At 46.0% G+C, this 14,577-nt stretch overlaps 1 protein-coding gene across 6 annotated transcripts in view; it reads right to left on the reverse strand.

The window, feature by feature from the left end:
- Nucleotides 1-14,577, reverse strand: part of RXRB (retinoid X receptor beta) — a 1,081,557-nt gene that overhangs the window by 870,837 nt on the left and 196,143 nt on the right. The gene's annotated exons all lie outside the window — the stretch shown is intronic.

The following is a 14,577-nucleotide window of genomic DNA, read 5'->3' on the forward strand; positions in this document are numbered from 1 at the left end:
TCCAAAACAACCAATTACTACAGCTTCTTGTGCTGAGGTCACTTCCTACAGGGACAGGTAGGCTGCTCATGGCTCCCCACTCCCACTGGTGAGCAATGAAACTTCCTTCTATCCAAGTAAGGTAATGGACAACACAGGAACTACACCACAGCCCAGAATACAGCAATCAAGAGCGGCCTTAGGTCAGCTGGTGCCCTAGGCAAAAGGGCTCCACGGTGCCCCCCACCACACCACTGGTGTCCCCATCCTGGTCTACCTACACCAAACAAATGCTGGAAAAGCGCCCCTGCTAGACCGGCGCCCTAGGCGCCCGCCTAGTTGGCCTATGCCTAAGGGCGGCTATGACAGCAATGCCTGTAAACTGGTCTAAACTAGTCGAGGAGAGGCGGGAAAACAAGGTTTTTTTTTTTTTGTTCTTTTGATAGAAACACACAGAAAATGCAGAAACAGTGATAAATCAGTTACACAAGCTAGCACACTTTAGTGGGCAGCCTCAACAGTTAAATTAAACAAACAAACAAACTTTTGATCAAATTCGTCTTCGTGTTTCACTGTTGCAGCCATCACATTTGGGTAGACTCCCAAAGCTAAGGATGAGAGGAGGAATTAAAATAGCATTAGGACCATTTTTAAGGCCCTGCAAGACTGCAATGGCAAAGCCAGCTCTAGACTTAGAAAAAATTGGCAAATGGTAATGCTTGGTGAAAGTATGTACAGAACTCCAGGTAGCAGCTTCTAGGATGTCCCTGGTAGGGACACCTCTGAGAAAGGCTGTAGAGGTAGATGTAGCCCTGGTTGAAAGGGGTCTGATCCACTGTGGGATAGGTTTTTCCATGGTGCTTATAGCAGAAATGAATGCTATGGCGTATCCATTTAGAAATGGATTGCTTTGAAATAGCCTTCCCCTCTGCCACTGCAGCAAATGCCACCAGCAGTTCAGATTTCATTTGAGGTTTAGTCCTGTCCAATTCTATTGGCATTCTATAACTATGTCAAGAATCTAAATGGCAATGCTCAGATCTGCTCTGAGCTACAACAGTTGTTGTGGTCTTTTCGGCTTTTCCCGGTTAGGGGTCGCCACAGCGGAACTCTGGTCCGCTAAAGATTGACATTAGATTTTCAAGAATGCCGAGGTGCCAGCTCGACGTTCAACCTTCAACGAAGACACGCCCATTTACGCATGTCTTTTGAACGCCCACCCAACTGCGGAGAGGACATGCAGACTCCACACAGAAGGCACTCCTCGCACTCCAGCCAAGAATCGAACGCGAGAACCTCTTGCTGTGAGGAACCAATGCTACCGCTGCACTACCGCAGAAGTCCTCTGAGCTACAACAGAATGGCATTAAATATACTGATCCCAAGGATATTGCCAATATCCTGGCAGATCGATTCAGTGACAACTTTACCCCCTAAACAGCCCATCTCAATACTGGAAGATTGCCAAATTCCGGTATTAACAGCCACACAGGTAAAAAACGCACTCTACAAAGCTAAGAATACAGCATCCATGGGACCAGATGACATCTCGGGCTGTGTACTACATGAACTACAAAATGAACTGGCACCTCACCTAAGTGTCATGTTTAATCATACCCTCACCTCAGGTTTTGTGCCCACTGAGTGGCGCACAGCTACGGTTATCCCACTCCACAAGGGGGGATCCACCTTGGATCCCGGTTAACTACTGCCCCATCAGTCTGACGAGCCTGATAGTACAGTTTTGTACCTACCATAAATGTAGATGTTAGAGTGTAAACACTGCTGCAGTCATTACACTTGGGTTATCCTACTGTCAGGCGGTTCCCCAGTCGGCCTGAGTTCCAAAGTCTTGGTCCGGCATCGGTTGCTGTCACCTCCTCCCTGACGTCAGTGCGACAGGGGTATATAAGATGCAGCAGACGCCAATTTCTTCAGTTTTTCTTGCCCCAGATGTCAGGTGCCCCCAAATAGGTAGGCAATTCAAAATTGCTAGTAAAGTATACATAAGAAAAGCAAACAACAACTTTCAGTTACCAGCAAATACTCCCCATAGGTAGTTAAGGGTAGAAGACATAGGTACATACCAACAAGTAAGAGGGGAAGGAGGGAGGGTAACCTGGACTGCAGCAGTGTTTACACTCGAACATCTACATTTATGGTAGATACAAAACTGTACTATGTTCACTGTGTTATACTGCTGCAGTCATTACACTTGGGTGGAATCCCAAAGCTGAGGTAGGGTGGCTGGTTCTATAAGGCAATAGGGATGGCTAAGAGGCCCTGCAGCACAGCAGTGGTAAAACCAGCTCTGGATTTGGAGTACAAAGGCAAATGGTAATGCTTGGTGAAGGTATGCAGAGAACTCCATGTTGCTGCTTCCAAAATTTCCTTGGTAGGTACTCCTCTGAGGTAAGCAGTTGAAGTGGCCGTTGCCCTGGTGAAGTGAAATCTAATGCTGCTAGGTACAGGTTTCCCATGGTGTGTATAGCAGAAACATATACAATGTCCTATCCATTTTGAAATAGTCTGTTTTGAAATGGCTTTTCCCTGTGCTCCTGCAGCATATGATATCAATCATTGCTCAGATTTTCTGAAAGCTTTGGTTTTGTCCAAGTAGACACGTAACTGCCTGTGAATGTCCAAAGAATGCAGATTTTGCCTTTTCCTCAAATTTCTTTAAGACCTCCTGAGCAGTGGAGCCAAACAACTTTTGCTTTTCCAGTGGAGCATCCAGAAGCTTAGCTTTAACATGGTCTGGCAGAGATTGTTCCTTCAGCCAAGCATGCCTACGTATGACTGCACCTGTCATAGCTGACCTACATGAAGCTTCCAATGCATCATAACCACAATGTAAGAAATGGTTGCTAACCTGCTGGGAGTTATGTACCAGATCCTGAAGTGATTTGCGATCTAGGGGTTCAGGTGAAGACAGTTTCTTATGCAACTCAGCTAACAAATACTCTTGGTACTGTATCATATGAAATTGACAATTTAATGCCCTCATAGAAAGAGTAGCAGAAGTATACACTTTTTTACCCCATCTCTCTAAAGCCCTGGACTCCCTTTCAGAGGGGAGTGGATTTTTAGTTGTGGCAGCTGCAACCCCTTTAGGGCCCTGGGAAATAGTTTCTGGATCAGCAGAGTGGGCCTTGTAAAGAAAATGATGCGTGTCCGGGACCCTGTAGTACCTATCGGGTTTGACAGGGGCCGGAGGAAGAGTGTCAGGGGTTATGCTAGACTCAGAGTACATATCATCAATGACATTCAATACAGGAGGAACAGCCAAAGGTCTATGCTGAGGTAAATGTAGAAAAGTTCTTAATCTTTTCCTGGAATCAGAGAATTCCTGGCCCTGCCATTTGAAATGCTCTCTCATAGTGTGAAGGGTCTCCCCGAAGGATAGTTCCTCAGGAGGGGAGGCCGAGGGGATAGATTCCTCTGCATCAGAATCCTCGTAGGCCGAAAAAGCCTCCTCCTGGTAGTCCGAGAGAGCAGAGCCATCAGAGGCCTCCTCTGAGGAGTGGGGTCAGAGGGCTCGACCCTGGGCCTTTTGTCTAGAGGAGGGGTTGAGAGCCCCTAATTAAGGAAATAAGGTCCTCTGCTAAGGTTAGAATCTGCGAACTTGTAGTGGGTCCCTGAGGAATAACCCTGGGAGGCATAGCTTTTGTGTGTTTAGCAGCTTTAGCCCTGGTGAATGCCTTTATGGACATGGATGCAGGAGGCCTGGCTGCACCATGTGCTGGTGTAGTTTTGTCTAGAGGAATGGTGTCGGAAGTTTCCAAGACACCAGTTTCTGAAGGAAATTCAATAACTGACTCAGCAGGGGCCTCCGGGGCGGAGGTTGCCGGCTGAGCAGTTTCGGGGGTCGGAAGTACCAAGGACTCGGTTTCAGCCGAGACAGAGACACTCGCGGTAGGCCTGGCCGTGGTTTCAGCCGAAACCGCGGCCCGCGTGTCGGTCCTTGTCCTTCCGTTTCTTTGTTAAATGTGAAGTCGGAGTCTCCGACGGCATATTGTACGAAAAACTAGCCCCAAAAAATTCCTCTGCAAACTCCGCCCGACGTCTAAGAGTGCGTCGGTTGAAGGAAGCACAGGCTGAACAGGCTGAGACGTCGTGGTCTGGGCCTAGGCAGGGGAGGCAGTAAGAGTGGAAATCCTTATGAGGTATTTGTTTCCCAAAAGTTAAGCAATTATTAACTTTATCTGACATCGGCTGAGGCAAGAAAGAGTCTAGCAGTGCCAGCTTTGAAGTCTTCGGTAGCTGAATTACAGGAGCTGGCCGACCGGCACTTGCGAACTGCTTCTGCTTCGGGCACCACGCGGCAAGAAAGACGGAGGAAGATGGTGTCGGCTGACGCTTTTATACCCCAGGTGCTCTGACATCAGGGAAGGGGCGACATCAGCCGACGCCGGACCCAGACTTTGGAATCCGGCCGACCGAAGGGCTGCCTGAGGCAGGACAACCCATATGTGATGACTGCAGATGCATCCTTGAAGGACATCTGCTTCTGCTTTGGGCACCGCGCGGCAAGAAAGACTGAATAAAATGGCATCGGCTGCTTGTTTTATACCCCTGACGACTTGACATCATGGAAGAGGAGACAGCAACCGACGCAGGACCTAAGACTGCTATTCAGGCCAACTGAGGGCAACCTGCCAGCAGATTACCCAAATGTAATGACTGCAACAGTGAAACACGAAGAACATCTAGTAAAACATAAAAGGAAGTTGCTAGCAAACAATTAGATGGAAGCAGTTTGAAACAAGTGCATTATCAGGATGTTCAATGATGGGGCCAACTTTATTCATGAATGTGTCAGAAAACATAATGGGATTACCAAACACACAAAACAATTCACAAAGAACTATAATTAAACAATGACCAGGAGGCAGGAGATGACCATTAAGAAAATGCACAACTGGCATACCAAGTAGGGAATCCAGGAACCACAAACTGGGGGGTGAAAATGCCAACAGAATGTTTGGATACACTACCAGAGGGAAGATTCGAAATGCAGAAGCCATCAAGGCAAAGACTTGCATGACACTGCTCAACTGTGGAAGTCATACTGGGAGAAGGTCACCAAGATGCTACTGAGCATGCATTGCAATGCAATTTTGCCTCCACTGAAAAATGTTTGGCTATAAACTGAAGTGTAACTATGATGGATTTTAAGTGCGTGTCCATCTATGCAATATGACCCAGATCAGGACAGAAAACAAATACTAGAAAAGATTATTTTTATGAAAAGGCCTCAGAATGTACAGCCAGAAAGGAAGGAATGCAAACCTAAAGATGGATTAAAAGTTTTGTGGGATAATTGAGGAAAGGAAAGGGCAGGCACAGCACTCAAATGGAGTTCGTTAAAGGATTACTTCTAGTGCTATGAATGCAGGCAAAATATCAACTTGAAGCCAGCAGTCAAATATACCAACGACGCCTACTAATAAAAGCAATAGCATTTTGGAGCATATCACGGTCATAACACCCTGTTTGTCACCATTCGGGCAGAAAAATTGAGCAGGGAGGACCTTGATGTCGGTCCAGTTTGGCTGAAACGGTCAGCACTCCCGCCCAAATGCATCACCACCTGGGAGCAGGGCTGGGTGGCAAAAGACAAGTAGAGTCAAATAAACTGAGGAGATGCCAATGGCCTCATTGGAGAGAGGATGGTGATAATGCAGTGGCCCGACAGATGAAAATCGGCTTACTCAACCAGCAATTATGCTGCTCATCTGAGCCATGCACAAAGGGCTCCCCAGCAGCAATAATGTCTTAGGGTGGCCTGGGAGTACCTGAGGAGGAGGTGGTCCTGTGGGAATGAAGAAGGACAGGGTATCCACTGCATGGTGCTGGCAAAGCATGGGGTCTCATCAACCAGGTGTGGCAATTTTATGTTCCGGTAGAATATGCTTATTAGGAGGAGGAAAGTCCTTCCCTGCCACTGTGTTTTGGAGGCCCTTTAAAATTTGTTCAGTGGCAGGCACCTCATGGGATCCACAGATAGTAGAACCAATAGTGTTCTGTGCTCAAATCTATGTGAAGGCTGAGGTCATGTGGCACTGGTTGGGAGTATTCTTTGGTTGCCCTCTCTGTGAAACATGGTAGATTGAAACAAGCCTTTGCTCTGTGGTCATATAATTGCAGTTGGTTTACCATGGAGAACTTAGGAGTATGTATGGAAGGGTTCCATTTGAGGAGGTGTCTGTAGTTCTCATTGGAAACCTGCGACTACCCTGTTAGTAGGGATCTTTGTGCTATCCTGATCAGTGGAGGTCTGCTGCTGTACATCCAAGGTAGGTGTTGTGTGTCCCTGCTTTTGGCTGTTGTTTTGGTGGAAGCTTCTGGTTTTAACTTCCCTAGCAGCACCTGCTTAGATGAAGAAATCAATGGATTGATCTCAGCAAAGCTCTATTCTGCTACAGGGAAGGATTTTTCAGTGCTGAAGGAAAAGTGAAACAGGAGAATCTTGATTGCAAATGGAAAACTTAGTTTGCTGATGAATACAGTCTGATGGAGATTCAAAAGAATCAATGAGATACTTTGACCTGGGGTTCAAGTTGAAACGGTAATGGTGGTTTGTGGGAGGTTTTTCATTCTCAGCATACTCTAAAGAGTTCCTTTTCCCATTTGAAAAAATAGGAGATTCTTTGTTTCTGCTGACCAGTTGATGTATATCAGTGGAGGTAGGATGACTGGTGGAAAGTTAGGCAGCTACTCCGAATATGTCATCCTCTAATGCTGACCTATCTTTCTCTGGGATGTCCAAGTATGCAGTTTTTCTTTTCCAGGCATGATAGTGTTGAAGTCAGTAGTGCTTCAAGATAATTGTCTTCATGGAGTTGGGAAGTTCTCAGTTCAAACAGCTGCCTATCAAACTATCCCTGCAGAACTCTTCGTGCCAGCAACATTTTAGTTTGGATATGCAGTGCTGTGGAGGAAATCCAGTTGATAAGAGCATCATCCACTTTTACATGTTGTTCATTTTAGAGGGTGGTAGTGGTGGAGGTGAAATATGTAATAGAGAGGGCTGTTCAGGGATCATCATGGGTTCTTGGTGTTGGTAAGGCATTGTCTTGATGGGAAGATGCCTCAGATCCATTCGTGGCAGAGGTGGGGTGGTTCCATGTAGGTGGTTGAATGCATAGTGCGTATTCCTTTTGTACTGTGGTGGTTTTCGGTGATGCCCACAGGTCTATCTATGCAGGGTCCCTTGTGCAGGTAGCCATGCGAATGTCAGTTTTAGCTTGAGGTTAGAACAGGTTGATGTGTTCAGTGACTCCTGTGTTGTCTGCTGAGTGTATCCTCTGGCCCTCAATGAGGCTGTAACTTTTGCCTGGCTTTGTGCTTTTTACTTTACCAGTTTCTTTTGATTGATGTATGATTATCAGTGATGCTGTCCACAATCAGCAGTGCCCATGAACTGTTGGTGTTATCTATCCGCCATTTTCGGCGCCTCCAGGGTGAAGGGTGAAGCGGACATGGCGGGTGGGCGAAGGATGGTTTCTGGGTTTTAATTGTTTGATGGCCATATCTACTGATCTTGTAAATTTGCAATCATTTAGTGGGATGTTGTTAGAATACTCTGTGTTGGTACCATGTCAGGCAGTTGAGCATCTAGGAAAGTTTCCCTACCACTGGCAATGCCTGAGCCCTAAGATGGAACATGCCACCAAGCATGAAGATTGTTAGGATTTCTGTTTCAGACTGTCATGTTGGGTTTTGTTAGTGCCAAGAAGTAAAGAGGATAGTTTCTCATATCTAGTCTTTCAGATGGGCCTATGGTGTATGATTGTACTGAATTGTTGGCCCCTCATCAATCTTCTTTTGTCCTTGATGTCAGTTTGGCCATTTGTGTGACCCAGTCCAATTGACCAGTCCCGTCCTTGATAAAATCTTGCTTCATGAGAATGTGTGTTTTGCTTTTGTTCATGTGACCCGTCAGGGGCTGGCAAAGGTAAATGTATGACAGAAATCCTGGTAGTTTACTGATGGAGGCGATTTATCAAGCACTTTTCTTCCCTTGTGGGGCCAGTGCAGTCAAGAACATGGGTGAGTTCTGACCCCCTAAGAAATCTATCTCCTTCTAGTTACCTGTGCATTTTGTGAGAGATGTGCAGCAAGTAGATGGCTACAAGGCCATGCTGAGGATCTAGACTCTGCAGCCAAGACTCCTCTGAGGTATCTTGTGGATTGAGTTTTTGGGTTTGCATTTTGAATTTCCATGAGATCTGAGTTACCAAGTGAAATTGGTGGGTCGAGGTTTTGTCTTTGGAATTTTGATTTGGGGGGAGAAGATGTATGTATTAAGGTGGACAAGTCTTCTTTTTTCTGGTCTCATGTTCTGCTTTGGAATTCTCCCTCAGTCTTGAGTAGAACATTTGTGGGTGAGACTGGGTTGCACCTCTTCACAGCTCTGTGACACTTAAGTGTGGATGTCCAGTAGTAACCTTGATCTATGGTTTTGAAAAATCACTTGTCTTGAAAATGTAAGTGTGGGGAAGTGAAATTGTCCACTCTCCCATGGTTCTAGGAACTTCCTTTATTTCTGGAGTGTAGTATTGTAGTTCTTTCATGCTGGAGGTGTGCCTTCTGTTGTTCCAGTGTTGGTGTTGTGGCTGCTGTGTTGTTGTATGGTAGTTAGGCAGTTCTCTGTGTTGCCCTGTTCCTTGTTGCGTTTTTCTTAATTCTCACTATGGCTTGCCCTCTCCTGCCCCTTCTGCCTCAGGAGGCATCCAATTCCTGCCATAGAATTTTTAGTTTTGGAAAGGATAATTTGCCAGGCTGGGTTCCTTTTCACTTAGCTCTTATTTTTTTTTTTCTTTTTTTCAGTTGAACAAATAACCTGCTTTTCATGTCCCATTAACTTCATAACAGTAGCAGTGAGCATCTCAAAACATCCTTGTCCACTTAAGACGTAAACTTGTTCCAAACTGTATGATCATCTTCTGCTTGTCACTGTATCTGTCAAATCTCATTTTAGCTATGCCATTTGCACCATTCCAGCCACATTTCGACCTCAATTCATGTACCTGGTGTTTGGGAATGGATATGGCCTATCATATTATTCTATAGTCATGTTTTAGTTAGCTAGAGAGATTAGTCAGTAAGTTAAGCACTCTTGTATCAGGTGCAGAAGCAAACTCTTGGTATTAGCTACTTGTGATGGTGTAAAAGCTAGCTAGTAGACCTTTTAGTGACCTTGTAGACCCTACTTTTCAGAAGGAATAGGGTTTTTAGGGTTTACCCTTTCACTGCCTTGGGACCCTGGGACCTAGGGGTTGTGCATGAGGACCCTGGGACTAAGTTGTAAAGTGAGTGATGGGAGCCTTAAAATCTGTCTGGTTTGGCGGGGGGCAGGGCATAAGAATCTGGAGGCGGAGCAAACATCATGAGCATCATCCACCATGTCACCACAAGAGAGGAGACCGAGGAGGTGCCATATAGCTAGAATTGCAGAAAGTGGTAGGTGCAGAAAAGAGTAAGAAAATCCTGTGGAGAAAATCCTGTTCTGCTCTGCATGCAGGGTTCTCGAAAGCATGGCATGCATTCTTCTTCTGGGAAGGAGCTTGAATGGATTCTTCTCTTGAAGATGGGAATGGATTCTTCAAAATGAAAGTCAGCTGAATTGGATTCAGGGGCCTCAGGCTCAGAAGAATCAGAAGACATCACCAGGCAGATGCTCAGAGGCTCTGGGCTCCTTCTCTGAGTCCCTGAGTCTGGGTGCTGAGGCTGGGGAATTTCAATATGGATTGAGATTAGAGATCCTCTAAAATTTGGAGAACTAGAAGAAGCAGTGACCTGGGGAGGCTGGAGGGCCTGATTTGGCAGGCACTAGTTTGTCCTGATTGGCTGGCTGTGCCTTAATGGACATGGACATGGAGTCTGGAAGCTCCACGCACCCCATGCTAAAGGCGTAACATCAAATAATCTAAGGTATCTGATAAGGATCGAATCACCGTGAGTGGGTGATTAAAATTAAATAGGTGGGATTTCAGGTGTGCCAAGAGGGTCAGTTGTACTTTGAAGTTAGTCTCAGTTGCTTTGACAGTTTTTGTTTGTTTGGGCTTGAAACCACAACCTCCATGGGATCACCCTTCATGGGATGTTTCGAATGGACCCATGAAATGAGATGTATCTTCAGGAATTTTAGGGCAGTGGGAGAAAAAGGCATCCTAAACAAAATCAGGGTAAAAACAAAAGAAACTCAAACCAAATCCGTTGGCCTAAAAATTTCTGTTGAAAGAGGCAGGGGCGCGGTTGGGAGAGGGGCTGCTAAATTAGTGAGTGCATTTCAAGCAGACAGTAAAGTGAAATCTTTAGTAGGTGTTTTTTGTTCTTTTGAAAACACAATTAAACTTTTCCCCAAGCAGCGGCTGGCAGAGAAAAGAGTGGCAGAAGGGTAACTTCAGGTAGGAAATCTCTGGATCCGACCTGCCCGGCACTTGCTCTAGGCTTCTGGCAGGCGGGCGCCACAGCTGTGAGCAACGCCACAAGGAAAGGAAGAATCGGCTGATGCTTTATATGCGAAGTCCAGCAGGATGCAGAGCCGGGTGGAGTCGCGACATCAGCGCCGCGGACCCGGAACTTTGAATCCGTACAGGGGGGGCTGCCCTGACAGGACAGCAACCGCGTTTTGTTGACTGCAGATGCATCCATGAAGGACATCTCCTATGACTCATAATACTTTGGAATACATAAACTGCTATGGACAAAAAACACTTTTCAGTGATGACATAAAGGAATTACTCACACAGGAATCATACAAAGTCATTTTTTGTGAACCATGTGCATAACAATACTGTTTACTTCATAAGAAATATTACCTGAACTGATTCAAGACAAACATTAAATTATCTAAATGCAGAGTGGAAAAATAGAAGTTATGTCCTTACCATAACGTTCCATGTGGAGTGTTCATCTCGCCTTTGTTCTTACACATGGGTTCGGAGCCGATCCTCGGCTCCGTGTCGGCCGCTTGCAAGCTCTGCATCGAGAAGAAGCTCGAGACAATCTAATACCCACAATCCCCCTCTGCCTTTACCTCAGATCTAGTTTGCAAGCAAACCAGTAGTCAGAGAGAGCACACTCATGCTTACATCACATATGCACATAACTAAGAGTCTATATATATATATATATATATATATATATATATATATATATATATATATATATATATATATATACACACATATACACATATATATACATGTCAACTATATATACAACAACTGCAATGCAGAAGCAGGATGCCCCAGGCCAGGCACCAAAACTGAACGTTCTTCCTAAGGGTGGGAGGGTGGGAATGTAAGAACAAAGGCGAGATGAACACTCCACATGGAACGTTATGGTAAGGACATAACTTCTATATGTGATAGTGTTCAATCTCGCCGTTTGTTCTTGCACATGGGTAGCGTCCCTAGCTCCTTGTTCCTGAGGAACTCACGGAAGGACGTTCTTGAGCACAGTGGAACCAAAGGTTGCCCTGTCCCTAGAAACCTTGTCTACCTTATAATGAGAAATGAATGTATGTGGTTTAGACCAAGTAGCAGCCGCACAAATAGCGTCCAGTGGTAGGCGGGCTGCATGAGCCAGGGATGTAGACACTGACCTTGTGGAATGTCCTTTGGGTTTGTGCAAAAGAGTTTGATTTGAAGAATCATAGACATAGATGATACAATCCGTTAACCACTTAGAAAGAGTTCTTTTGGTAACCGCTACTCCTTTCCTATTATCAGCAAAGGCTACAAAAAGTTGATCAGTTTTTCTGTGATCTTTTGTTCTATCCAAGTAAAACCTTAGCTGTCTGTGAACATCTAATTTGTGCAACATATACTCCATTTTATTGGAGTGATTCTTGAAGAAAGTGGGTAATTCAATGGACTGATTAATATTATTAATAGAACAAACTTTAGGAAGGAAGGATGAATTAGTGCGAAGAGAAACTCTGTCAGAGTGAAAGATCAAATAAGGGTGCTTAATGGAGAGAGCTTGAAGTTCAGATACTCGCCTAGCGGATGTAATGGCTACCAAAAAGAGAGTCTTCCATGACAAAAATTTCAATGGGCAAGAGGAGGCTGGTTCAAAGGGGGGCAACATTAACTTAGATAACAATAAGTTTAGACTCCAAGGTGACGTAGGAGATCTAATTGGTGGTCTAATATGAAAAGCTCCTTTTAAAAAGGCTTTACAAAGTCTGTGGGCCATAACAGGAGCCCCACATTCTTCCACATGGAAATTAGAAATGGCAGCCAATTGAACTCTTAATGTGGCAGGAGAAGCACCCTGATGGAACAAGTCTGTTAAAAACTCTAATATTTTATTCAAAGGAGCTATAACAGGATCCACTTGCTGTGTTTTCGCCCAGAATACAAATCGCTTCCATTTACTAGTATATGTTTTGGTAGTGGAAGCTTTATGAGAAGCCACTATTATACTCTGAACTGCAGGCGAAAGAAGATCAGACCTGGCTAAGTTGGGAATTGGAGCAGCCAAGCTGCTAGATGGAGGGACAAGAGCGCGGGGTGAGGAGCCCCTGACGAGTGAGTCAGTAGATCTGGCTCTGGGTCCAGGATCCAGGGTCCCCGGATGCAGTGTGTCATCAGGAAGGGGAACCAAATTTGACGAGGCCAGAATGGGGCAATGAGGATTATTGTCCTGTGTAGGTTTTTGGCTTTCTGGAGAAACTTTGATATCAGGGGGAAGGGAGGAAATGCGTACAGGAGTCCCGGGGGCCAATCGTGAATCAGTGCGTCCCTGGGGACTTCCCCTGGAGGGTAATAGGGCAAAGTAGCTCCTGCATTTGGCGTTCATTGGAGAAGCAAACAGATCGCAGGAAGGCTGGCCCCACGTGCGAAAAATCTTTTTCGCAACTGACTGTTTTAGGGACCACTCGTGCGGTAACAGAATTGCTCTGCTCAGCCTGTCGGCTATGACGTTGGATGACCCCGGGATGTGCGTTGCTATCAGAAAGCGACCCGTGGACTCCGCCCATTGCCAGATTCTCATGGCCTCTCTGCATAGCTGATAGGACTTGGTTCCCTGCTTGTTTATGTACCAGACTACCGACATGTTGTCCGTCTGAACTGCAATAGTTCCCAGAGGAAGAAGGGGAGCAAAGTGTTGCAACGCTAGAAACACTGCCCTCAACTCTAGAACATTGATGTGCAGATCGTACTCTAAATTGGTCCATTCGCCTTGGACTGTCTGTCCCTGAAAGATGCCCCCCCACCCTATCAGGGAAGCGTCCGTGGTCACCGTAACTGTAGGCGTGGGTAGCACAAATGGTCTCCCCTTGGAAAGGTTGCACGTTTGAAGCCACCAGTTTAGGTGTGTTTTGCATGTGTCCGTTATAAGAATCTCGTGAGTTAGAGGTAGTTGTTGGAACGACCATTGTGCAAACAGTAGCCATTGTAGGACTCTCATGTGCAGTCTTCCCAAGGGTATTGCAATAAGAGAAGCTGACATGAGTCCTAAAACCTTCAGTACCAGTTTTGCTGGGGATTTCCTGGACAAGAGAAGAAGACGTATGCGAGTCTGAAGTGAAAGTATCCTTTCTGGAGGAAGTCTTAGAATTAACTGATGTGTATTTACTTCCGCTCCTATGAATAAGATACTCTGTGATGACTGTAGTAAGGATTTTCCGAAGTTTACGGAAATTCCTAGGTGAATACACAGTTGAAGAGTATAGTCTCTGGCCTGTACTAGTTGACGCTGGGTGGTGGCAGAAAGGAGCCAGTCGTCCAGATACGGAAACACCTGGAATCCTTGGCGTCTCAAGTGAGACGCTACCACTGCCATGCATTTGGTGAAGACCCTGGGGGCTGAGGTCAGACCAAAGGGCAGGGCTCGAAATTGAAAGTGACTGGCACCCAGCCGGAAGCGCAAATGATCTCTGGATGCCCTGGCCATTTTGATGTGGTAGTATGCATCCTTCAGATCTATTGAGCACATCCAGTCGCCCTTCTGTAAGAATGGAAGGATCGATTGAAGCGTGACCATTCGGAACTTTTCTTTCTTGACGAAGGTATTGAGGTCGCTTAGGTCCAGAATGGGCCTCCAGTCCCCTGTTTTCTTTGGAACTAAAAAGAACCTTGAGTAAGTCCCGAATCCTTTCTGGTCCGCTGGGACTGGTTGGATGACTCTTTTCTAGCAGCTTTGAAATTTCTATAGCTGCTGGCTCTCGCAGATGGGGCAGTACATCTGGGAGTCTTTTCTTTGGAATGGGATGGGATAGAAAAGGTATATTGTAACCTCTGGTAACCACGCTTTTACCCACTTGTCTGTAGTTATGTTTTGCCAGGCCTGAGGGTATAAAGCTAGGCGACCCCCGACTGCCTCCAGAGCAGGACAGTCGGGCCTCCTCTCAGGAGTGCTGGAAAGGTTTACCAGGGAGTGTATCCCTGTCACCTTGATTCTGCGGACCCTCTGCCGCCAGGGCGGCGTCTTCCACCTCTGCCCCTCCTCTGCCTCTAGAAGGGGCATCCCCCTGTGTGCCTGGGAAAGATCCTTGGGGTTTTGAAACCACATTTTTCCACCACGTTGCCCTTTGGGGTACGGTCTGGTTGGGGTGGAAAAACGGACTCCGACAGC

This window comes from Protopterus annectens, chromosome 9.part0 (assembly GCF_019279795.1).
Source record: "Protopterus annectens isolate FY-2018-M chromosome 9.part0, PAN1.0, whole genome shotgun sequence".
NCBI lineage: Eukaryota > Metazoa > Chordata > Ceratodontiformes > Protopteridae > Protopterus > Protopterus annectens.